Genomic DNA, 24,129 nt, shown 5'->3' with positions numbered 1-24,129 from the left:
AATTTTGCTAATGCGCATGCGCGAAACTCCGGAAAAATGGCCGCCGTGCCATCTTTCTGGAGTTTTCAGCAGGCGCAATAGAGTTTGTTCCCCCTAGTGTTCAAACTCTATTGCGCTGCCGAAAAGGGATGGCTTTGACGGGCGACTTCAGAGAGGTGAGTATTAGGCAAATGGGTGCAGTGTGTGCGGGGTGGGCCCCCCTGGACCTGGGGGCCCGTGTGCCTCGCACACACTGCACCCATTATAGAAACGCCAATGCAGTTTGACCATCAACAGCAGTGCTGCTGACTCGGGCGGGTGAATAATTATTTGCCCCATTACCCAGTGGCAGACCTACATTTTTGGAACCCTGAAGTTTGAACTGTTATGGGGGCACCTTCACAACCAGCAACACTAGGGCAACAACCAACATGGACAAAAGAGCCTTACTGCGCTTGCAAGGACATGGAGGCGCAAATGGGAGAGAACGGGGTGGTGGTGTGGAATCCTTGAAAATGGGTCATACAGTGAGCCCCTTCAGACCATCAATGAGGTCTGGGTAACAGCTGTTATCTTCTTCAGTGAGGTTGTTCCATGGGAGATCACCACAATTTTTCTTTCACTCTTACCAACGGGTTGGAATGGCATGAGCAATGGCTGCAGCCTGTGTCTGCGGGGACATGTCAGGTTTGGCATGGTGAGAGAGTCTGCATGAGCAGATGTGGTGGGTGCAGTAGCGGATCTTGCTACGGGCACACGTGATTTTTTTCCTGGGGTGCCGCCTTCCGGAGGGCGCCGCCGCCGTGGCAAGATCCGCTACTGGTGGTGCACCCCGGTGTTGGCTGTCACTGCTGTGCGGTGCGTGATGACATCATCATGCACCGCATGGCATTGTGGTATGGCACATAGACACTAGGGGTCATGATTGACCTCTAATGTCTATGTGGTGCTATGGGAGAGACGTCATGATATCTCTCCCATAGATCAGAGTAGTGGCGCCGGCGGCCGGAGACGGAGACAGAGGGCAGCGGGCAGCAGCAGTCGGGAATCAGGAGCAGAGATGGTGAGTATTAATTTAAAAAAAATAATAATAATTTATTTATGTTTTTGTAAGCGGCGCAACTAGAGGACACAAACAGTGCACAACTGTACTGGGGCAATATCACTGGGGGCAATACCACTGGGGGCACAAACGGGGCACAACTGTACTGGGGGCAATAACACTGGGGGCACAAACGGGGCACAACTCTACAGGGGGTATAACTGATCACGCCCCTTTATGAAGCCACGCCCATATTTTCAACCAGGGCGCCACAAGAGCTAGAACCGGCCCTAAGTGGGTGATGGGGCGAGAGTCTGTGGGACATGTGCAGCAGGTCACAGGGTGAGAGAGTGTGCAGGGGCAAATGTGGTAGGTGACAGGGCAAGAGTCTGTGGGTCAGGTCTGGTTACAGCAACCCCCCCCCCCCCCCTCCAGCACCTTTAATGGCTACTGCATCTCACAGCACTCCCCCCTTCCATAATCACCTAACAGCGACACCCTTCAGTAATCACCTCACAGACATCCCCCTTTCAATAATCACCTCATAGCACCCCCACTTCATTAATCACCTCACGGTACTCTCTGCAGGTTGTCGGGAATGGTGGTTTAAAATGGATAAACTTTTCACGCTATTTACAGAGTGCAAATCACAGAGCTGCAACTTCCAGTAGCTCCCACTGTACTAAGCGACACACACACAAGCTGTAATAGCAGCTATGCTGTTCTAGAAGCCTGGTTGTCATGGTGTTATTGGGGACGAGCTATAACCATACAGTAAATAATAACAAGAGGCAAATATCTGTTGTTTGGAGTTAAAATGCACAAGCAAGACGAGTGATGATTCTAGCACTAAAATAACCTTATTTTTATAACACATCACATACACTTGAAAAACTTAATTCATTATGTTTAAAAAATTGACTCATTAAAATAAAGTTACTTGAGTGCCCCATGGGGATTAGGTTCATTGTAGATCTGCATCTGCCATTACCCATGTGTGCCTCTGAAACCCCCTTCCCCATTACCCATGTGTCAGGGGCGTGCAGTCCGGGGAGGCAATGCTTCCCCTGTCATAATGATTAAAAAAGTACAAAGAAGAAATTTATAACACAGATTCTGTGATAAATATCTTCTTTTATTATTTTAATAATTTCCCCCTGTGAAAATCCCTGCATATTGGGGTGGGAGGCAGCGGGAACTAAATTTTGGGTAGCGGGGGGCAGGCAGGGGGCAGGGCGAAGCCATGGGCTGTAAAAGCCCATTGAAAAAGTATGGGGAAGCGGCACCTATACTTCAATGACAGGGGCGTGCATTCAGTCCACATGAATGCACACCCCTGTCAGTCCTGCAGATGTGAATGGACCAGTGTATCCACTGGATCTGCTGACCAGTGGGCACATGTGGTGCCACGATGCGGTGGGCATCATGGTGATGGGACCTGGCGGAGGAAGGGTGGCTGGCGGCAGACCTGGATCCGAGAGGATCCAGTCCCTGCCAGCCATTCTGCAGAGTTCAGCAGTGGAGAGACGGCTTCCCATTTCAAAAATGGTGCCTCATACATACAAATGAATGATTTTATTAATAGAAGAGATATAGACTATAGATAGATGAGTGATATGTGCATATGTATTGTGTGTGTATATGTGGTGTGTGTGTGTGTGTGTGTGTGTGTGTGTGTGTGTGTGTGTGTGTGTGTGTGTGTGTTTATAGCCAATTAACATGATATCAAGATGATTCATAGCCTATGTTACTCCATACAGGTACACCACCGATTATCCGGCACCGGGGGAATTTATGCTGTGGGTGGAAGTTAGGATGTGGGAGGTGTTTAGATAGGCTGGGGAGGTATTATATTAGCAGCAGGAGACTTAGTTAGGCTGAGGGAGGTTTTAGATTAGTAGCCGGAGGTTAGTTAGGCTGCGGGTGGGGGAGTCTGGCTGTGAGCGGGTAGTTAGACTGCAGCGGGGATATGGGCTGCAGGTGGGAAATTAGGCTGCGTGGCTGAAATTAGGCTTTAGGGGACAATATAATTAGGCTGCAGAGGGGGGGTCAGGATGCTGCCAACACCACCGTAAATGATACCACCAATAATCAATCAAAATCAATAATCTGGCACAGTGCTGGAACCGAGGGTGCCGGATTATCGGTGGTGTACCTGTAACTGTTCAGTCTCTAATTTGTAGCCTAATAGTATTCTACTTTTTGGCCACAAGATCTCTTCACACTGTTATATATTTATTTATTTACTTATTTATTTATTTATTTATTTATTTATTTATTTATTTGAGAAACAGGAGGGATGAGGGATATGTAGCGACCACGGTATCAAAATAATTTCAATTGCCAATGGTAACAATAAAATTCTATTTAATATTGAACATAAAAGACACATAAAAAATGGGACAACAATAAATACACAGCTGAACTAAAATCACTAAATGAAAGTACAAACTACAGTAAAAGTAAATAAAACCAAATTTTCCTTATCTTAGAATGAGGTAGGTACAGGTCATCCAACGCGTTTCGTCTAATGAGACTTCTTCAAGGGGTAGGGACAGAATGAGTCTGAATATCTATTTATAGCCATAGTACTTGGTGGGAGGGTTATGACATCATAGGGAGTCATATGACCTAGTTATCTATCATTTACTTTAAAATCATTAACAAATGCAGGTTAGACATTGCCAGGTTATTAGGAGTTAAAAGCAAGTACCAGCAAGTAAAAACGAGTGTGCTAAAAGTCCTAAAGTTACTTCAGGAGCGTTTATACAGTCAATTGGCGGTACTTCCGCCCACTTCCGGTTACTTCCGCCCCTGCGCCCGCGGCGATTTTATCCGTTCATGTGGTCCTCTGTCTATGTGTTCATTGGTAGTTACTGGCAGCTTTAGTTTGTAGGGAAAAAGTTGGATTAGTTTTGTCCATGCAGCAGCGGACATTTTTGATGGGATTAGGTCCATATCTTCCAGGTTGCGGCATCCATTTTCTAGTAGCTCATTGGATAAATTTTGAGTGCTCCAGATATCCATGGAAATAATTCCTTATAAAAACAATAAGTAAATGAGAGTATCAGAAATACATCATTAGTTGTAAACAGTTTATCTACTTAATCTTAGGTGTGCAGCAATTAGTGAATAATACTGATTAATATAAATAATAATAAATAACAGCAGAAAAATGTATATTAAGAAATACTAATACAATTAAAAATTATTTTTTCTTATAAAAAAAAAATTCTGTGTTATGGGTATTAGTTCTTTAATGAATTAATGGGAATTGGATATATATATATATATATATATATATAAATCATTCAAAGACGGGTGGCACTCACGAGGACTTGTCACAGCGGAAAGAAAAAACGAGAGAGACTGAGCTCTGGTAACGTTTCAGCTATATTCTAGCTCTCGGTCTGACGAAAGCTAGAATATAGCTGAAACGTTACCAGAGCTCAGTCTCTCTCGTTTTTTCTTTCCGCTGTGACAAGTCCTCGTGAGTGCCACCCGTCTTTGAATGATTTACATTGGCATGCAGCCAGGGAAGGCACCGAGGCAGCTGGTAATAGAGACAGAGTGCCGGTCATTTTGGAATATATATATATATATATATATATATATATATATATATATTAATTATTAAATAGCTAAGTGATTTAACATGTGATGTTAGAGTTCCCTAATTTCTTAGTGAAATGAATCATATCTTATATAAGGATGGGCGTGTATACAGTTAATTTAGCATCGTCAATGTGAGATATCCCGCATGTGACTTATAGTGCACTTATAAGCCCTATGTTAATAATAAATGAAAAATAAAAATAAGTAAACAAAGGCTTGTTATAGGGTTAAGTGTACTAGCTGTGAACTCATACAGGCATGGAGTATATTCCCTTTCTTAGGCCTCTATTGATTCTCATTCTATACAGTACCTGATCTTCCCAGGTGGTCCCCCTCACTGGTACTGATCAGGCCCAACGCTGCTTGGCTTCCAAGATCGGATGTGTTTGGGCATTTCCAGCATGGTTTGACTGTAACGACGTTGTGCCTTCTAGGTTGTTACTCCGACCGCGATATTATTTTGTATTTAAAAGCGTTATATGGTGATAAATTGTGATTACATGGGAGAGACAGAGTGAAGAGTGATGTATAGTGATTAGGGAGTGGGGGGGAGGAGGGGTATGAAGTTTGTGGGTAAATAGTGAGGGGGAGTGTGGGGAGGAGGGGGGTATAAAGGGAAGGGAGGGGGTAAAGGTGTGGGGGTTTCTTTGCGGGGGAGAGAGACAGGGAGAACACTCAGAAGTTAAATACCGTATTTTATAGAAAGGGGGCGATCTCTTAATTGTCATTGAATCCTTTTGGTTGTAATGTCTGTAGTTGGAATATCCAAAACATCTCGCGACATGATAATTTATTGGCGAGATCTCCTCCTCTGTCTCCTAGTTTCACCAGTTCGATAGCCTTAAAGGTCAGGGCTTCTGGATTGGAGTTATGCGTAGAAATAAAGTGTTTGGAGACAGCGTGACTCTCCACTTTATTCTTGATGTTTCTCACGTGCTCTTGTATCCTTAACTTCAAAGGTCTCTTTGTCTTTCCTATGTATATGTTTGCCGCAATTGCATTCCAGAAGGTATAGGACCGATTGGGTATTGCAATTCATATAGTCTTTAATTTTGTATTCCTTTTCCTTTCCCATATCGGTAAATGTTTTTCTGTTGGGATGTAAGTACCTGCATACGTTGCATCGCCCGCATTTGTAGGAACCCACACATTTAGGCCATATGTGGTCTTTCTCTTGGTTGGTCTTCAGCATACTTGGGGCTAACAGATCCTTCAAGTTCCGTGATTTTTTAAAAACTATTTCGGGATGAGGAGGGATGATTTCTTTAAGAATGGGATCCATAAGTAAGATTCTCCAATGGTTTCTAAATGATTCCCGAATAGATTTCTCGTGCCGATTGAAAGTTGTTATAAATGCTGTGGAATCTTTAGTTTTCTCTCTTGTTTTGTATTCCAACAACCTTGATCTTTCAGCATCATTGGTTCTGGTGATGGCTTCTTTCAAAATGGTATCCGGGTATTCTTTCTGTTTAAACCTGTCCCAGTACATTTCCATCTGTTCCTGGCAGTCCTCTGGTTTACTACAGTTTCTTTTAATTCTGCTGAACTGGGACAATGGGATGTTGTTCTTCCAACTTCTAAGATGGCTACTTTTGTAGTGAAGATAACTGTTAGTATCTACATGTTTGATGACATTTTTGGCAATAATTTTCCCATTTTCTCCTGTAAGAACCAAATCCAAGAACTCAATGTGCTCTCTGTTTGTGTTGGATGTAAAAGCGAGATTCATTGTATTGATGCTAATATGTTTAAAAAATTGGTTAAAATGTTCCATATCTCCATCCCAGATTATTAAAATATCATCTATATACCTCCAATGAAAAATTATATTGCTCTTAAAATTGTGATGGTAATATATAAAAACTTTCTCCCAACAACCCATAAAAAGATTTACAAAACTGGGAGTGAAAATCGTGCCCATCGCGGTACCACACCGCTGTAGATAAAACTGGTCCAAAAATGTAAAAATAATTGTGATGAAGAATAAAATACATGATGTCACAAATAAAATCCTTATGGTTAGCTGTTAGTGTTGTATCATTATCCAAAAATTCCTTACAAGCTGTCACTCCCTTCTCATGCTCAATACATGTATAGAGCAATTGAACGTCTATTGTCACCCACATGTATGAGTCCTTCCACTCAATATCTTTTAGAAGGTTCAGTACTGATGTTGTATCTTTCAGGTATGAGGGGAGATCCTTTACATATGGTTTTAAAAAGACATCAGCGTATTCTGATAAGTTAGAGGTGAGTGAATCTATACCCGCCACAATTGGTCTTCCGGGCGGGTTATCCAAGTTTTTATGTATTTTTGTTAAAAAGTAAAAGATGGGGGTAGTGGGGTCTGATTTTATTAAAAATTGGTACTCCTCTTTCGTAACGGTACCTGTTCTTAGACCATATAATAGGAGTGTCCTTAATTCTTCAATGTAGTCATCCTTCGGGTCTCCTCTGTTAATTTAGTATATGATTGTCCATCTAAAAGTAGCCTTTCTGCCTCCGCGATATATTTGTCCCGATCCATGATGACCAGCCCCCCCTCCCCCCTTTGTCAGCTTGTTTTATGATAATCCCTTTGTTTTTTTGTAGATTTTTCAGGGCCTCACTCTCTGTTACTAATATTCTTCTCTTTTATCTTCTCTTGTCCATATCACACAGGTCCTTCTTTACTAGTTCATAAAACATACTAATGTTACTTCCTTTTGACTCTAGGGGGTAATATTTTGAAGTCGGCTTCAGGCCTGATTTAGAGCGGCTTTCGTATTTGGCTACTACCGCATCTTCTTTCTTTAAGAAATGTCTCTTTAACGTTAATTTCCTAAAAGATTTGATGAGATCGATGAATGTTTCAAATTTGTTGAGACCTGCAGTTGATGCGAAAGATAGTCCTTTATCTAAAAGAGATATTTCGGGTTCCATTAGAGCATGTTGGGATAAGTTAGAAAATACCTTTATCTCTTGGATTGGTCATTGTTAAACTAGTCTTTTTTTTTATTCCCTCCCTCCTGCCTCCTCGTGATACTACTCCCTAATCACTATACATCACTCTTCACTCTGCCTCTCCCACGTAATCACAATTTATCAACATATAACGCTTTTAAATACAAAATAATATCGCAGTTGGAGTAACAACCTAGAAGGCACAACGTCGTTACAGTCAAACCACGCTGGAAATGCCCAAACACATCTGATCTTGGAAGCCAAGCAGCGTTGGGCCTGATCAGTACCAGTGAGGGGGACCACCTGGGAAGATCAGGTACTGTATAGAATGAGAATCAATAGAGGCCTAAAAAAGGGAATATACTCCGTGCCTGTATGAGTTCACAGCTACTACACTTAACACTATAACAAGACTTTGTTTACTTATTTTTATTTTTCATTTATTATTAACATAGGGCTTATAAGTGCACTATAAGTCACAAGCGGGATATCTCACAATCACGATGCTAAATTAACTGTATACACGCCCATCCTTATATAAGATATGATTCATTTCACTAAGAAATTAGGGAACTCTAACATCACATGTTAAATCACTTAGCTATATAATAATTAATATATATATATATATATACAATTCCCATTAATTCCTTAAGGAACTAATACCCATAACACAGAATATTTTTTTTATAAGAAAAAATAATTTTTTATTGTATTAGTATTTCTTAATATACATTTTTCTGCTGTTATTTATTATTATTTATATTAATCAGTATTATTCACTAATTGCTGCACACCTAAGATTAAGTAGATAAGCTGTTTACAACTAATGATGTATTTCTGATACTCTCATTTACTTATTGTTTTTATATGGAATTATTTCCATGGATATCTGGAGCACTCGAAATTTATCCAATGAGCTACTAGAAAATAGCCGCCACAACCTGGAAGATATGGACCTAATCCCATCAAAAATGGCTGCTGCTGCATGGACAAAACTAATCCAACTTTTTCCCTGCAAACTAAAGCTGCCAGTAACTACCAATGAACACACAGACAGAAGACCACATGAACGGATAAAATCGCAGCGGGCGCATGCGCAGAAGTAACCGGAAGTGGGGCGAAAGTGACGCGCCGCGTCCACCGCACCCGGAAGTGTGGCGGAAGTACCGCCAATTGACTGTATAAACACTCCTGAAGTAACTTTAGGACTTTTAGCACACTCGTTTTTACTTGCTGTTGCTTGCTTTTAACTCCTAATAACCTGGCAATGTCTAACCTGCATTTGTTAATGATTTTAAAGTAAATGATAGATAACTAGGTCATATGACTCCCTATGATGTCATAACCCTCCCACCAAGTACTATGGCTATAAATAGATATTCAGACTCATTCTGTCCCTGCCCCTTGAAGAAGTCTCATTAGACGAAACGCGTTGGGTGACCTGTACCTACTTCATTCTAAGATAAGGAAAATTTGGTTTTATTTACTTTTACTGTAGTCTGTACTTTCATTTAGTGATTTTAGTTCAGCTGTGTATTTATTGTTGTCCCATTTTTTATGTGTCTTTTATGTTCAATATTAAATAGAATTTTATTGTTACCATTGGCAATTGAAATTATTTTGATACCGTGGTCGCTACATATCCCTCATCCCCCCTGTTTCTCCCATATTTACTTCAGGGAATTACCACCCCTGTATTATTGAGGGACTGAGCTGACGCCCCATTAGTAGCATTGGGGAGTATCATATAGGCTTGCCATTTTTGATAACATATCTGTTTTACATCACATGTGGCGCAGTATTAATCTTTGTTTTTATTTATTTATTTATTTATTTATTTTGCTAATTAGCTATTAACATGATAGCAAGATAATTCATAGCTTATGTTACTCAGGGGATCTCAATGAACATTTCAGTGAAAACCCCATCAAAATCAGTTCAGTAGTTGTAACAATTTTAGATAGACAGACAGACAGACAGACAGACAGACAGACAGATAGATAGATAGATAGATAGATAGATAGATAGATAGATAGATAGATAGATAGATAGATAGATTACACTTCTTAAGCTTCTTCTGCATTATACTGACATGACACAGTTTAAGAATTTTCCTCTCACCATCACCTCCAAACCAAGGATTCAGGTATAGAGCCTACATTTTTTCAAATCAGTTTGGAAAAACAAAACACTGCTGCATTTCCATGGGAGGCACTCTATATACCGGCTGTCGGGATCCCCGCTCTCAGTATACCGACGCCGGGATCCCGACAGCCAGTATACCGACAACTATTTTCCCTCTAGAGGGAGAATAAATATAGTGCGCCACTGTGCCCACAGCGTGGCGAGCGCAGCTAGCCTGCAAGGGACTCTTTTGTGCTCTCCCCACTGCCCAGCTCCGGTATGCTGGGCACGGGGATCCCGACAGCTGGCATTCCCAAATGCTTTCAGGCTGTGTGACGTCAGCTCCAGACCCAATCAATCTGTTCTCATCGCACTGTAACAGTAAGTCTTGGGCTGTGCAAAAACTGCACACAGTGGAAAAAAAAACATTCAATTGATTTGCAGATGTCCACTGACTGAGAACATTTGCCACACGGCGTACACATGAGATTGCACACTTGCACGGGCGAATTTACACTCCCCTTGGGCGGCGACTTTCTGATCAGAGGACAACAAAATTTGGAGCACAGGTCTGAATCACCACCCATATACCAAATAAAAGCCTTGGGTCATAGATTTGCAGAAAAATGGTGCCATTATTATTGGTTGATTAATTTTGGTTTGAGTTATGTGTCAAAACATCCGCCTGCCATTTACAATGCATTACTATTGTGCTCTGGAAAATGTGTCAGTTGGTGATCTCTCCCTGTGTACCTGCTGGGTGACCTGGGTGACCTATAACATGTGACTTGTTTGGTGGTCTAGAAACTGTGACAGTTATTTGCAGCCACCCACTAAGCAGGGATTTTTCTAAATTTGACTCCTAAGGGGATGGAAAGGGATGAAATGTTCCACCCAGCAACCCTGTTTGAAACTAGGCACGTCAGCTAGTTTTTCTTTTTTATATCTTCAATTTGCTATTTTTGTTCAAATTGCACTTCTGTGTTTTTCTTCATTCTACGTAAGTGTTTTTTATTCAAACACTTAATTTCGTAGTTTGGCTTAAGCATACCTTTTCTTTCTTTTTGTTATATATAAATGTATCTATTCTTTAATAGTATGTACATACAAGTACTGCAAATGAGCTGTTTTCTGATTCAGTATATTCTCATTTTTTTCTTAAATGTTTTTTTATCTTTTTTTTATTCTAAAATATTGATAACAAGATCAGTTTTAAAATCACCTTAAAGTTTTTCTACAAAGTGCTAATATGTATTTATTGCCTCTATTCCTTTCCAAGGACACACAAGGCAAAAAGTTGTCAAATAATTATGTCTTACTAAAATATCATAAGGGAATTAAATATACATGAACAAATTCAGAGTGGTATAATTGGAAAGAGGATGCTTTAATGAAAATGAATTAATCTCACCTGAATTGTATTGCAATATAAAATGTATGTCAGTGCAAATCGGTTTTACTTTCTGGAATACTACATAAAATATGCATATCACAAAACCAAGCATCTTATTTTAGTGACAAATAATAGATTGTTTTTAGTTATTGTTTATTAAAAATAAAAATATGACAACTGCCACCATATAATGAAGAAGAGACACTGAACCAGGTGCTGCGAATCAAGTGCAATTCACAAGATAATCATAACAAAGGGCTACTACATATAAAAGCAGAACCTTTGACTGCAAAGAACAATTGGTCTGGAACATTCACATTCGTGTTGACACCACACCAACTAGAAAAGTATTGCCATTGATCTCAGAGGAGCAATTGTTATTTGGAAAAGGTTATAAGGCCATTTCCTACAGTAATAATTTGATATCTATGATTCTGCAGTGAAAAAGATAATTTGTAAATGGATAATACTGAACAAAGATACAAATCTTCCCAGGAGTGGTTATTCTTGCATGTTCATCCTACCATCAGACGGGATGCGGTCAAGATGCCAGCTGTCGGGATCCTGTCAGAATGCCATCGCTGGAATGCCGACAGCCATCAGAATGGCGACAGCCATCAGAATGGCGACACCAGAATCCAGGCATTGTCAGGAGACCGAGGACGGAATCATGATAGTCGGCATCCAGACTGTAAATATAGCGGGCGAGTTAGGGTTAGGGCCGGGGGGGGGGGGGGGCTATAGAATTAGGCTGTGGGAAGGGGGGTTAGGCACCATCAAAGGGGGTGGGGTAGGTTTAGGCACTAGGAGGGGAGGATTAGAGCTAAGCTGTGGGGAAGGGAAGTCAGGTTTAGGCACCACCGGAGATTTAGGGTCAGACACTAAGGGGGAGGTTAGGGTTAGGCTGCAGAAAGGGAGGGTTAGAGATAGAGGGTAGAGGAGAGGCAGGAACAGATTTACCTCCCTCCTGTCAAGATTTACACTATCAGGATGCCGGCGTTGGTATTCTGAGCGCTGTTATCCTGTCAGCCGGAATATCAAAGTGAATGCATCAGACCAAGAGATATTGCAAAAAAAGAAAAAAAAATCCTGAAATTACAGTCAGGGTATGCTAACAGTCATGTGCTAACAGTCATGTGTATGCTAACATGGTAAACTTTAAAGTTCCAACCTCTACCACAATGCCAGAGTAGGATGCTTCAATGCATCACCCTGCATACATGAAGTTGTGACATCACACAGAAAGCTCCAGGGGAGCACTGGGAGCAGGAATATAGCTGCTGGATACATCCTAGCAAGCACCCTGCAGGCTTACCTGCAGCATGGTACTCTCCAAGCACTGTGCAAGGTAGACAAAGGTTGGTGGGATACCTCTCTCGAGTGCCTTCTTGGTATTGACTGTGCTACTTCTTTTGCTTTGTGGCCTTGTTGAAGCAATTGTCGCACATCCCTTATTCCAGGCCTGCTCTACAGTAAGATCAGGTAAAATACTAGATTTATGAAGTGCTTACTTTTGTAAGTCAACGCTATTTTGTGTAAAGTACAGGTATGTTGCACTTTGCACTTAATATTACTGCTGCATTACATTTCCAGGTAAAACTTGCTGCCTCATAACTCTAGCCCAAGGACTGTACAAGTATGACTTGGAAGGGGATCCGGTCATGTCAAAATGCCGACACAAGAATCCCGACACTGTTCGGAATGCTGGCGCTGCCATCCCAACACCCGGGATCCCAATTGATACATTGTCGGGCCATCTAAGGGGTTAGCCGCCAGGGGGTGGGGGGAGGTTATGTTTAGGTTGTGATGGGAGGTCTAGAGTTAGTATATGGGACCGGGGGGGTTAGGTCTAGGCTGCGGGGAGGAGGGGGGTTAGGTTCAGGCACCCCCAGGGAGGGTTAGGATTAAGCTGCAGGGAGGGAGAAGGTTAGGTTTAAGCTGCAGGGAGGGGGGTTTTAGGTTTAGGGCACCACTGGGAAGGTTAGGGTGAGGCTGCAGAAGGGGGGATTAGGGGACCATTGGGGGAGGTAAATATACTTACCTTCCCTTGTCAGGATTCTGATTATCGGGATGCCGCGGTCAATATTCTGACGGTCGGCATCCCATCAGCCAGCATTACAATCCCATCCCCTTGGAAGGGTAGCCAGTAGAAAGACCCTCTCTCTTAAATATAAACATTGTAGCAGTTACAGTTGCATCTAACTGAAACATAAACTTCTGAAAAAAATTCTCTGGTCAGAAGAGACCAAAATAGAGTTGTTAGTCTTAGTGCACAATGACATGGTTGCTGAACTAAACACAGAGTAACACCACTAAATCCTAATATTATCATGCAGAGTGGTGGAGAGGTGATAGCTGGAGGTTGTTATGTGGCCACAGTGCTTGGATACCTCACAGTCATCGAGCTTCCATGAGTTCTTTGTGAAACTAGTGTATAGTAGAGGAAAATGTAAGGCCACAGGGCAGACAAGCAAAGGTTGGCCTAAATTGGTTCACACTACAGGAAAATAATCCTAAACACATCAGCAATTTACAAATGAATGGCTGGGAAAAAAAAGAAAAGAATCAGGCTGTGGAATAGTCAAGTCAAAGTCCAGACCTAAACCCCATTGAGATGCTGTGACAGGAAAATAAGAGAACTTTACATAAATATTTGCCTTTAAACATCAATGAGCTGAAACAGTGTTATAAGGGAATTTGGACACAATTCCTAAAATATTATGTAAGAGACTGATAAACTCATACAATTAATGTTTTTTTCATGTTGGTTAATTTTTTCTTGGATAGTTATACAATAAAATTTGCTATTTGTTATGTATCACAAGCAATTAATCAAGTTTTAAGACTTGATGAAGACAGAAGGGTCATTAATCATGTACTTTTATGTAAAAACACAGTTTTGAAAGAGAGTGTTCTCTCTTTTGTCATGTGATTATTATTTTTGAAATAACTGCAATATATACTTTGTTTTGAAAATAAAATACTTAGCCTATCTTTAATAAAATGTTTCATATACTTTCTAGCAGAGTGTACCTAACTGGTACTTACTAGCGTAGGATCTTCATCTTCAATGTCCAGATTCAGTATAACTGGCCCCCACTGCTGCATTGTTTGCCATCACCACATTTGCCTCTAAGAACAATACTGGAAACAGATGTTCTAATGCTAAACTGTCACAGAAATACTTTTCATGGACAAACTTTCATAATGACATTTCTGCAAAATATAGACTCTGCTGAAGTTTGATGACTCTGTCATATCATCCGTTATATTGAAAGAATATGGCTGTAACTCTATAGTTGTGATGAGTTACATAAAGTTGACACTTAATGCCAATACTTAGATAAACATATGAAATTCTGTATGTGGCTGATACAGTATGTATACCCTAATGCCAAAACTTACTGTAGATAAACATTATATTACATTCTGTATGTGGCTGATATGTATCCCCTTAAGCCAACACCATAGCTGGCCATACATTAGAACGACTCCTGGACTCATGATATAGGGCCAAATTGGGGCATGCTGTCAGTGACGATATCGTCAGATCTTGCCTGCAGCAGGGAAGATCTGAAGATACGAAAAATGACTTGTGGGACCGCGCATCGGATCATTCTCGTGCTGTATGTGACTGATCTGAAAAATGTAATGTACAAAAATGTAAAGATGGAGCCACGCTAATCATGGCTCAGTCTGTGCCGGGCGCGCCCTCCTAGTCACGCCTATCGCAGTGTCTGGGCCATGCGCACGTTCGTGATGCAAACGCGCCCCATTTGCTGTAATGGGAGCGTCTCAGTGCACTCTCCTAGCATGGCTAGGTGCGGGATCGCCTACTCATGCCGGGAGTGCACGTTTGCGATGGAGCTGCTATAGATGAGAGCGGCGCCATCTGTATGTTTTAGAATTTATCAAATATCTCCAGCTACCACCACAAAATGCTAGTGATATTTAATTAATAAGAAATAAATATACAGTATACTGGCTACATGTAAATTATCTAAATGAATCTAAATATAAGAACAGATACGATAGATAGATAGATAGATAGATAGATAGATAGATAGATAGATAGATAGATAGATAGATAGATAGATAGATAGATGAAGAGAGATAGAGAGAGAGAGAGTTAGTTTTGCTTCCCATGGTGTAAAGAACAGTAACACAGTAATGTGCTTATGTGACTAATGAATTGTTTTATCTTTCTGCTTAAGACACGATGTCACATCTTCATAGTGGTAGTAGGCTGAGTGGCAGGTGACGTCAGAGTGGGTGTGTTAGATGTTCCCTGTGGAAGGTGATGCTATAAGATCTCTGGCATGTTACTGAGGGGAGCAGCAGATATGCTGCTGAGGAGAGAGCGCATTGTTTGTGCTCCGGAGCTGTTAGGGAAATAATCTGCACCATCTAAAGTAAGATGCTGTGAGAGCAGAAAGTGTGTCCTCTCATTAAGTCGCAGTGTGGGAACTGGAGGCCACTCCAAGAACTAATTGTCCAGTCGTCTTGCCAAGGATGCTAGAAGCAAAGAATCATCAAAGTTAGAGAAGGTAAACATCAGTGGCATAATTCACTTTTCTGCTGCAGTATATTTTTTAATTAAAAGGAGCTGAACCAAACCCAGAGGGGAAATATCCTACATGTAATGAGGAAGGCAATAGAACAAAGAACGGAATCTTGTCTTAGAAAATGACATTAAACCAAACAAAAATCTACATTCCTGGTACACTAAGATCAAATCAATGGTAATTGGTGTAAAGCAGAAAGGAAGCCTTCACACAAGCATCCAAGCTGAAAAGGGACCTGCTGGAATCGATGCAATGAGAGTAGAAGGAGCAATTACAAGTTGTGTGTCTCATTTCTCCCTAGTCCGAGCCTGAGCGTCTGCTGGATGGGCTGGATTACATTGCCCGTGGCATGCGTGCACAGCCTTCACCTGCACAAGGTAAGCACATACTCATATTACATTATAACATGCAAAGTAAACGCTGTATAAATCGTATGTTTTGTGTAGAGCACATTCAGCACACGACCTACAGTAAGCGGCTGACAGATTTTACATGGTAGAACAAGATCAGATTTCAAGAATATTAAGAATCCTGCAGGGTTTCATTAATCACCCATTAAAGGGACATGTAAACCTTTACATCCCACTGTGTCTGCCTTTGCTTAAATACAACATATATCCAGAGTGACTGCCCTTTTTAGAAATGCTGCTGAAATCACATTTGTGTAATATACTATAGAATGAATGAACGTGTCCTGCATCATTTACACTCATCTTTTGGTTATATGAATTAATACATTGGAAATGATATCTGCACCAACTTTGCTAACTGTCTCATTGGTCAAGAACATAGCACTGCCTCCAGGTGTAAGACCAGTTACTCATTAATGTTCCCGATGTCCTGCAGCAGAATACACTGCCACACTCATAGCATTCCTGCAGCCGAACGTCTGAAACATATTGCACTTAAAAGGACACAACTGGTGTTAAGTCTATGGACGAATATAGACTTGATATTCAGAAAGTGCCCTGTGTCTAACAAAGCCTTACTCCCAGTAAAGGTGTCTGCAGGCTTGGTTAGATGCATGACTATGGAGCTAATAGGTCATGTCTAAATAAATGGAGCCAGTCACCCAAGTAAAATACTGTTGTGTGTGTATGCAGTCGTGACCCCAGCTAAATGAATTGCAGGCATTATGTCCCAAAAGAAAAGTATTGCTAGAACCAATGGCCAAACAAAGGGGTAGCAGAGCATCAGTGCACTGTAGAATGACAGTTCCCCAAGGGGAAACATGTGCTTACAATTACAGATGTTCTGTGCTTTCAGCTTTTTTAAAGGGTAATTACAGTTGGATGTCAATGACATGTTAAACACATGAAGGGTCTATCTATTAATTCAAATAGTTGTTTTTCTGCCATGATAATCATTTATCACCTTAGTCGGGCAAATGTCAATGTAGAATATTATATTATTTGTAATTAATATATTAAATATTAATGTCCATGCTTTTAATGTCATTGTTAATAAATGAAGATGTATCCCTTCTAACAGTGACATGTTGTTGTTGTTTGTTATTTTTATCTTCTAAGACCTTGCTTTTCCATTAAGTATTACAAGGTCTCCTGTCCACCAATATTTATTAGAAGTAAACAAGGATGTTACCAGATACACGTTTTCCTTGCTGAGCATATATTTTTAAAATGACAGCTGGATATTATCCCCAGGGTGTCCCATATATTCTCTGTTATTACAAATAATAGTGTAAGCAGTGAAGTATTCCAAGCTGTACACTGGCACTCCCAATGTCTTTTGCTCTCTCAAATTTGCTATTTATTAAGCACCAGATACATTTTGACAAATATAATGTAAAGCTACAGTATCAGATTCCCTGTAGTATTCATTGGTGTAGTAAATAATGTGTGTTCTACAATATTCTGTCAATAAAGTGTTCTGCAGGGAAATGTTACTAATTTTGTATCAAAACATTCAACAATGTGATGGTTTGTTTCATTTGATTTATTAAAACACTGACTACAGTTTACAGGTGTGCAGCAGCAACAAAACTACCTGAAGTGACTGAGTATATTTCAGGATTTTGTTGCATTGCTGCATTTAGGTAGCATTATAAATAATTCAACAAGTATGAATGTTCTTCATCCCTGTAAATACCTTCACATCATCTCAGCTGCCTGTCTTAGTTTGCAATGGACCTAGCATTCACTAAGTCCTGTCACATTTGTCTTCTCAAAAAGCTGTATTGAAATATATCCTAAGTAGTTTTGTGGGAGCACTCATTATTTATTTAAAAACTAAATCGTGTAACAAAATCAGCTGGGATTTTTAATGTGTAATTGTACGTTTCTAACCTTACTGTATGTGCAAGTAATTTCTCAATATTAGATATTGATAGGTGTACAAAGATTTAAAACATGAAATTATCATTTAGAGCTTGACATTTGAGCAAGCATACATATAAGCATGCACTATTAAGCTATTACACACCTATGTCAGGTCTTTTGAGTCCTGACCCTTTCATGAGATTTCTTAAAATTGAGTATGCACCTTTAATCATGTTTAACAGAAGAAAACTGGTCACATCTGAATATCTGGTTTTATGGGTTTCCTAATATTTATCAGATGCGATGGTACAATGCAGACAAAATTTGAAGTGTGCACGCTTTTTCCATCGTTTTGTCCGATACTTCTGCTGATGCTCCTCCAACATTGTATGGATTCACAATCTTTTCATACAGAGATTTTAAACAGATGAGTTTTGTGGATCACAAGTTAGATTGTAAAGGTGTGTACACACGAATCAGCACTTTGATCGAGACTTCCGATCAAAAGTGTAATCAAAAGTAAAATTGCATCTGAAGTATGACTGTACAATTGTGTACCCAGCTTTATTCAATATGTTTCATTTCTGAGAAGTCATTACTTCTTAAATACTTTTGTATGCTTAACCTTCCCTTGTTAGTTATTGTGGCTAGTGACAAAACATTCAAAGCGACTGTTTAATATATTGGAACATGTATTACACTTTGGATAACAAAGACGAGTATAGAGAATCACTGCGCACTCCAGGAGGTGCACGATCGTTACATCAATAATGTGTCACATGACACATCAATTGTACAAATACAATAAAACAATTGTTTTGACGTTACCAATATGTGCACTCACATGCAATAAAAACATGTAATAGAATCAAACATTGGGGAAGAAAAAAATAAAAATAAAAATTAGTAACTAATAATCTTGTTTTCTTATTTCTAAAAACACATTGTGCCACCTTATCTGTATAGGTACAAAAGAAACCCCAATCTAAACACACAGTGCTCCCCGTAATAAATATAGGTGGCTATTTACATAAAAATCATTGATAATATACAGGGAGCACAAAGCATACCTTATGGGTATCTACTATGGACTTTTTATTTATTACACTCACCCTTTTCAAGGGTAATAAGAGCTTTGAATATGTCTTTGATACGTCAATCCTCACACACCACCTTTAGAAATGTTTTGTCCTGGTGTAGGTAACAGATGAATTCACATATAGTGATGTCATTCCCGCAACACAAGAAAATATAGCTTTTACCTGAGTAGAGTTTCTGTCTCTCTTTCTAGTTAGCAGTCCTTAGGGATCAGAAGAAGAAATTAGGATAGGGGAGAAATGCTTTCCCAAACACCAGAGTTGTTATCCAGAAGTCACATGACCCCAGGGACCTGGGAGACACCACTGGAGTTGCTGGAGCTGTTGGGACCAGGAAAATCACCACTGGGCCACCAGGGACTATGAGTCAGGCCCTATTTTTAAAGCTATTAAACAAGGCAAAGCCAGCCTGGTTTGGCCTTGTAAATGATTGCCATTTTTAGAATACATTCAGACTCACCAGAATTCCCACACAGCCTGCAGCTCACAGGCTATTACAAAAGCCCCTATGTGTCAAATTCTAACGTGGGCATTTCATCACTGTCTACAGTACATGATGAATGATGGCATAGTCTATGTCAACATTATAAACCATATATTCACTAATAAGTTACATATGTACATCATTTTATTTTTGGGTTAGCTATTAGCTATAGATATTAGTGAAGAGTTTTCTGCTTTGTCTTCTCTGAATATGTTACTGATATAGAAGTAATACACATATATTAGAAACCTATAAGCTAGGTACACACTATACAATTATCTGGCAGATTATCTGACAAATCTAGCTGGTTGGAATGAAAATCTGGTATTGAATGAGAGCAAATTACAATATATCATGTGTTCCCAAACACTGAAAAATTAACAAAACCTGTTGTTCATACAAATTGGTTAAACACAAATTTAACCAACTTGGATGAATGACTGTTTTTGACAGTTTTGCAGTGTTTGGGAGCAAATGATAGATTGTAATTTGCTCTCATCCATTACCAGATTTTCTTTCCAACCAACTAGGCTGCCAGATAATTGTATAGTATGTACCTAGTTTTAGTTATTCCACTGTTGATAGAGGTACAGATACTGCAAAGTAATTGGTCACAAGCGAATAAGTAACTAGTTACAATTGTATCCTTCACCCTATTTTGTTTCCTTTCCTATCAGCAACAACATCGACTCAGTAACTCTTTAATTTACTGTCCAATGATATTTGACAAAAAGTCAAAAGCAGACGTAAACAGCTGATTCTGTTTGCTGATATTGCCTATTGTTTCTTTTTATAAACTGTGAGTAGAGATCTCTCACCATTCACTGCTGTTTAGCAATGGTGAGAAGCAGAATCTAGAAAAACAGACTGCTTTATCATAACTGCAGTATCCTTTAGTTTATATTTTTGTGCTGTATTACCTATAAGTTACAATAACAGTAAGGCAGTCACAAGACCGCCTCATGGGTCCCGGCGGTGAAATGCCGCACCCAGGATACCGGCACCACAGGCTTTTCTCGCTTTATGGGTGTCCATGACACCCACAGAGGGAGAATATAACCTGTGGCGAGCGCAGCGAGCCACCGTGCCTGCAAGAGGCTTTCTAGTGCTTGCCCTGCTGCCGGCATACAGGTGGCCGGGATCCCGCTCTTGGGATCATGACAGCCAGGATCTCGGCTGCCGGTAAAATGTATGTATCCACAATAACACATAAGAGATATTTATATGAAACCTGCTGTTCTTCAATACAGCTAGTATGAGTTGCAAGATATATGTGAATATGTATGCTACAAACATTTCCACCCAAGATAGGATAGTTTTGTTTGGTGGTGCAGGTTTCTGGAAATTATCCTGGAACCCAGTTGTTATGGATGCCAGGGAAGGCCCGCCATTACGTCCTGTCCGTAACATAGGAAATTATGTTCCATACACCATGCACGTTCCTGGATGGCATACTGTGGTATACCGGCAGGCACTCAACATCTACTGTAGCACATAAGATACATAAAATACACAATCAAGTTTCAGTTACCTTTTTTTTAAAACACCCTGTACATTGCCATTAAAATATATGTGTTACTGGATTAAAAGAAAGTTGATGATTGTTACTGTTGATTTTATTACTGCCTTATGTGCATATATTGATAGCTGTAAATATATGCTTTTGATCACTAATTATGTATAATACACAAGCATTTTACATGTTAGCTATTTTCCTTTTATATTGGTATATTTATTTCTTGACAGCTGTAAAAATTGTTATCTATAAAATAAAGAATTTATAAAATAAAATATATGCATGACTTTTTTGTGTTTATTACTGTATATTAATTTTTGGCAGCTTCTTATGGGAAAGATTAACCCAGATTCCTACATATCACATACTAACACGTACAAAGCATCATTATTGTCTTTGATTATTTGTTGTTAGACCATTTTAATTACACCGTATAAGCTCTTTGAATACATGTTACGTTTTATCAATATTAATATGTTTTTCAATTGTGCCTGGCCCATAGAGATTTTTTTTCTCCTATCCATAACTGTAAAAGTACTAGATGATCAGTAAAGTTATCAATGTAGGTGAATGGACAAGTTTTAGCAGCCCTCCAGCTACACTGACAATCTTTTGGGTCTGCCTCTCTACTTTTTTATGGTCCTGTTTCTGAGAAACACGTATTTACTGGCACCAGTGGCATTGGCAAGCTGGGCATTGGAATACTGCATTTTTATTTATTATGGCATTAGTGGTTGATGGCCAAATGTATTTTATTTTCCTGGAGCTTTCCTTTTAAAGCTATACAGGTTGAATGTCCTTTATCCAAAAATCCGATATCTGAAATATTATGAAATCCAACGATTTTTGAGAGTGACTGAGATTAGTGACATCTTTGCTTTCTGATAGTTCAATGCACACAAACTTTGGTATAATATTACCTTTCAGGCTATATATATAAGGTGTCTATAAAACATAAATGCATTTTGTATCTGGACATGGGTCCAATCCTCAAAATATCTTTTGAGGATTGGACCCATGTCATGTTGACTGATCCATCCTTCCCGCATCCACAAAATGGAAGGAAGATGGCCATTAAATATAAGTTAACGTGTACTTCTGATCACGTGATATATATCAACATATGTCCATGTGGGTTGTATTATGTCGGCATGACAACAAGATGTTTTAGGGATCGGATGGCTAATCACATCTACTCGATCAGAGTTGCAATAGAAACTGACAAGACAGAGAAACCGGTCGCAAAGCATTTTCTACACTGAGGACATTCGATATCTAGTCTAAAATGTATGCTGATAGACCAAATTCCAACATTGGTCAGAGGTGGTGACAGAGAGCTCTTATTAAAACGTTGAGAGGCAAGATGGATTTCTGATCTGGGGACCGTAGTTCCCTATGGACTCAATGAAGCAAATCCTTATGGAATATTTCTAATGTGAGCTGTTCCATGTTTGCTATGTGTTTTTGATATAACCTTTTCTACCATTAAGTCTTTCTTGTTTCAGAAGCACAGCAGAATGTTAAAAATTAATATTGTTTCTATAGTATATGTCCCTGAATGTATAGTATATTTTTTTTGTTTTTTTTTGTAATTTAGTGATTTTTTATTGAAGATTTGTGACTATGGTTTACTAAGGGTGAATTATGTTGAGCTGGACCAATAAAATGGGACGTCTCACTGTATTTTCCTCATGTTCCCAGAATGACGCTTTTTAATATATTTTACCTTATTCCTATTAAGAATTATGTTTTATATATGTTTGGGTATATGAGTAACCTGGAACTGTACATATATTAATATACCTATATTGCTCTATTCAATCTATAGTAGGTAGCAGTTACTAGTCTGATATGTGGGTGGAACTAAAATGCTAGTATCCTTTGGGACCAATTTCTGGTTGGACCAGCCTTTGTTAGAAGCAGGTCCTGCTGACTGGAGTGGTACGTTGTCACTTCCTGTTTGCGGTTCATGACCGGGACTTCTGGTTCTGGGATGCGTTCCACCGATCGCTATCTACTTCCGATCATGGTGGCGGCAATTTTCTAAATCCCTTTATTAGCTGTTTGGCTATACTGATCCATGTATAATTTATAAGTTGAAGTAACAGCTATATATTGATCATGAATAGCTCAATACTAAATAAATAGGTGTTCCTATTGTAGTGTTTCCACTAACTTCCTGGTTATCTGTGATACAGGAAATGGGGTAATTAGGGGGAGTGTCCCAATAATTGAACTCTGGTATAAATATCTGTACATGTGTCCAGGTTGCTCATGCTACTCTGGGGTCCTTGCTCCATTGTGTGAGGTGATTATGTCTTGAAAAAGATTGTGATGATTATCAAAACGTCGACCTGACCTGAGAACTTCTACTGCTAATAAATGACCTGTTAAGCTTTTTAAAAAATTGGTGAGTGCCCTCCTTTACTCTGTCCAGTTGACGACAAGTTAAGAGATGAGGGTGACGGATTACAAATTTAATATATTTATATATACAGTATATATATATATATATATATATATAGAGAGAGAGAGAGAGAGAGAGAGAGACAGAGACAGAGACAGACTGAGAGAGAGACAGAGAGAGAGAGAGATAATCTATTATGATGATGAGAATAGGGTATAATCTTGCCTTACTATTGATCAGCGCACTTGGGAATTGTGTTCTGTGTATGAATCATATTGGTCCCTACTAAGAGAGGTACTTCCAAGAGTTGCTGCTAATTGTTAGACGAGCGAGAGATACAGGTATTTTTTATTGTTTATACAGTATATATATATATATATATATATATGTAGCCAGGCTCATTGTTGCCATGATGTGTACACATCACGGCAACGACTAGCTGCACCTATTCACACCCACAACCCATCAATGCAGTGCGAATAGCAGCAACCGAGTGTGGCTACATCTGTATATATATGAAATGTAAATACTTCTAGTGCATGCGTGAAATGTACCAGATTAATAACAGCAATGCACTGTAGAAAATACACCATAGTCCTGTGCAGTATAAATAACTGAAGTGCACAGTTTGAATCCTGATCTTTAGAGGAGGCAGTAGGCCCATGGGCAGCAGAGCCGGATT

General features: G+C 39.6%; 1 protein-coding gene and 2 pseudogenes across 1 annotated transcript in view; 2 read left to right on the top strand and 1 right to left on the bottom strand.

The window, feature by feature from the left end:
* Positions 1-4,935: 4,935 nt before the first annotated feature.
* Positions 4,936-5,054, bottom strand: LOC134938975 (5S ribosomal RNA; annotated as a pseudogene).
* A 2,734-nt stretch (positions 5,055-7,788) lies between these two features.
* LOC134938400 (5S ribosomal RNA) lies at positions 7,789-7,907 on the top strand (annotated as a pseudogene).
* Positions 7,908-15,426: 7,519 nt separating this feature from the next.
* GRM3 (glutamate metabotropic receptor 3) overlaps positions 15,427-24,129 on the top strand; it is a 522,963-nt gene continuing 514,260 nt past the window's right edge. The window contains exon 1 of the mRNA XM_063926928.1: positions 15,427-16,041. The gene's annotated coding sequence lies outside the window, so the exon portion shown is untranslated. The remainder of the gene's footprint in view (positions 16,042-24,129) is intronic.

Source organism: Pseudophryne corroboree, chromosome 6 (assembly GCF_028390025.1).
Source record: "Pseudophryne corroboree isolate aPseCor3 chromosome 6, aPseCor3.hap2, whole genome shotgun sequence".
In the NCBI taxonomy this organism is placed as follows: Eukaryota; Metazoa; Chordata; class Amphibia; order Anura; family Myobatrachidae; genus Pseudophryne; species Pseudophryne corroboree.
This window is presented reverse-complemented; position numbering and strand designations above follow the sequence as displayed.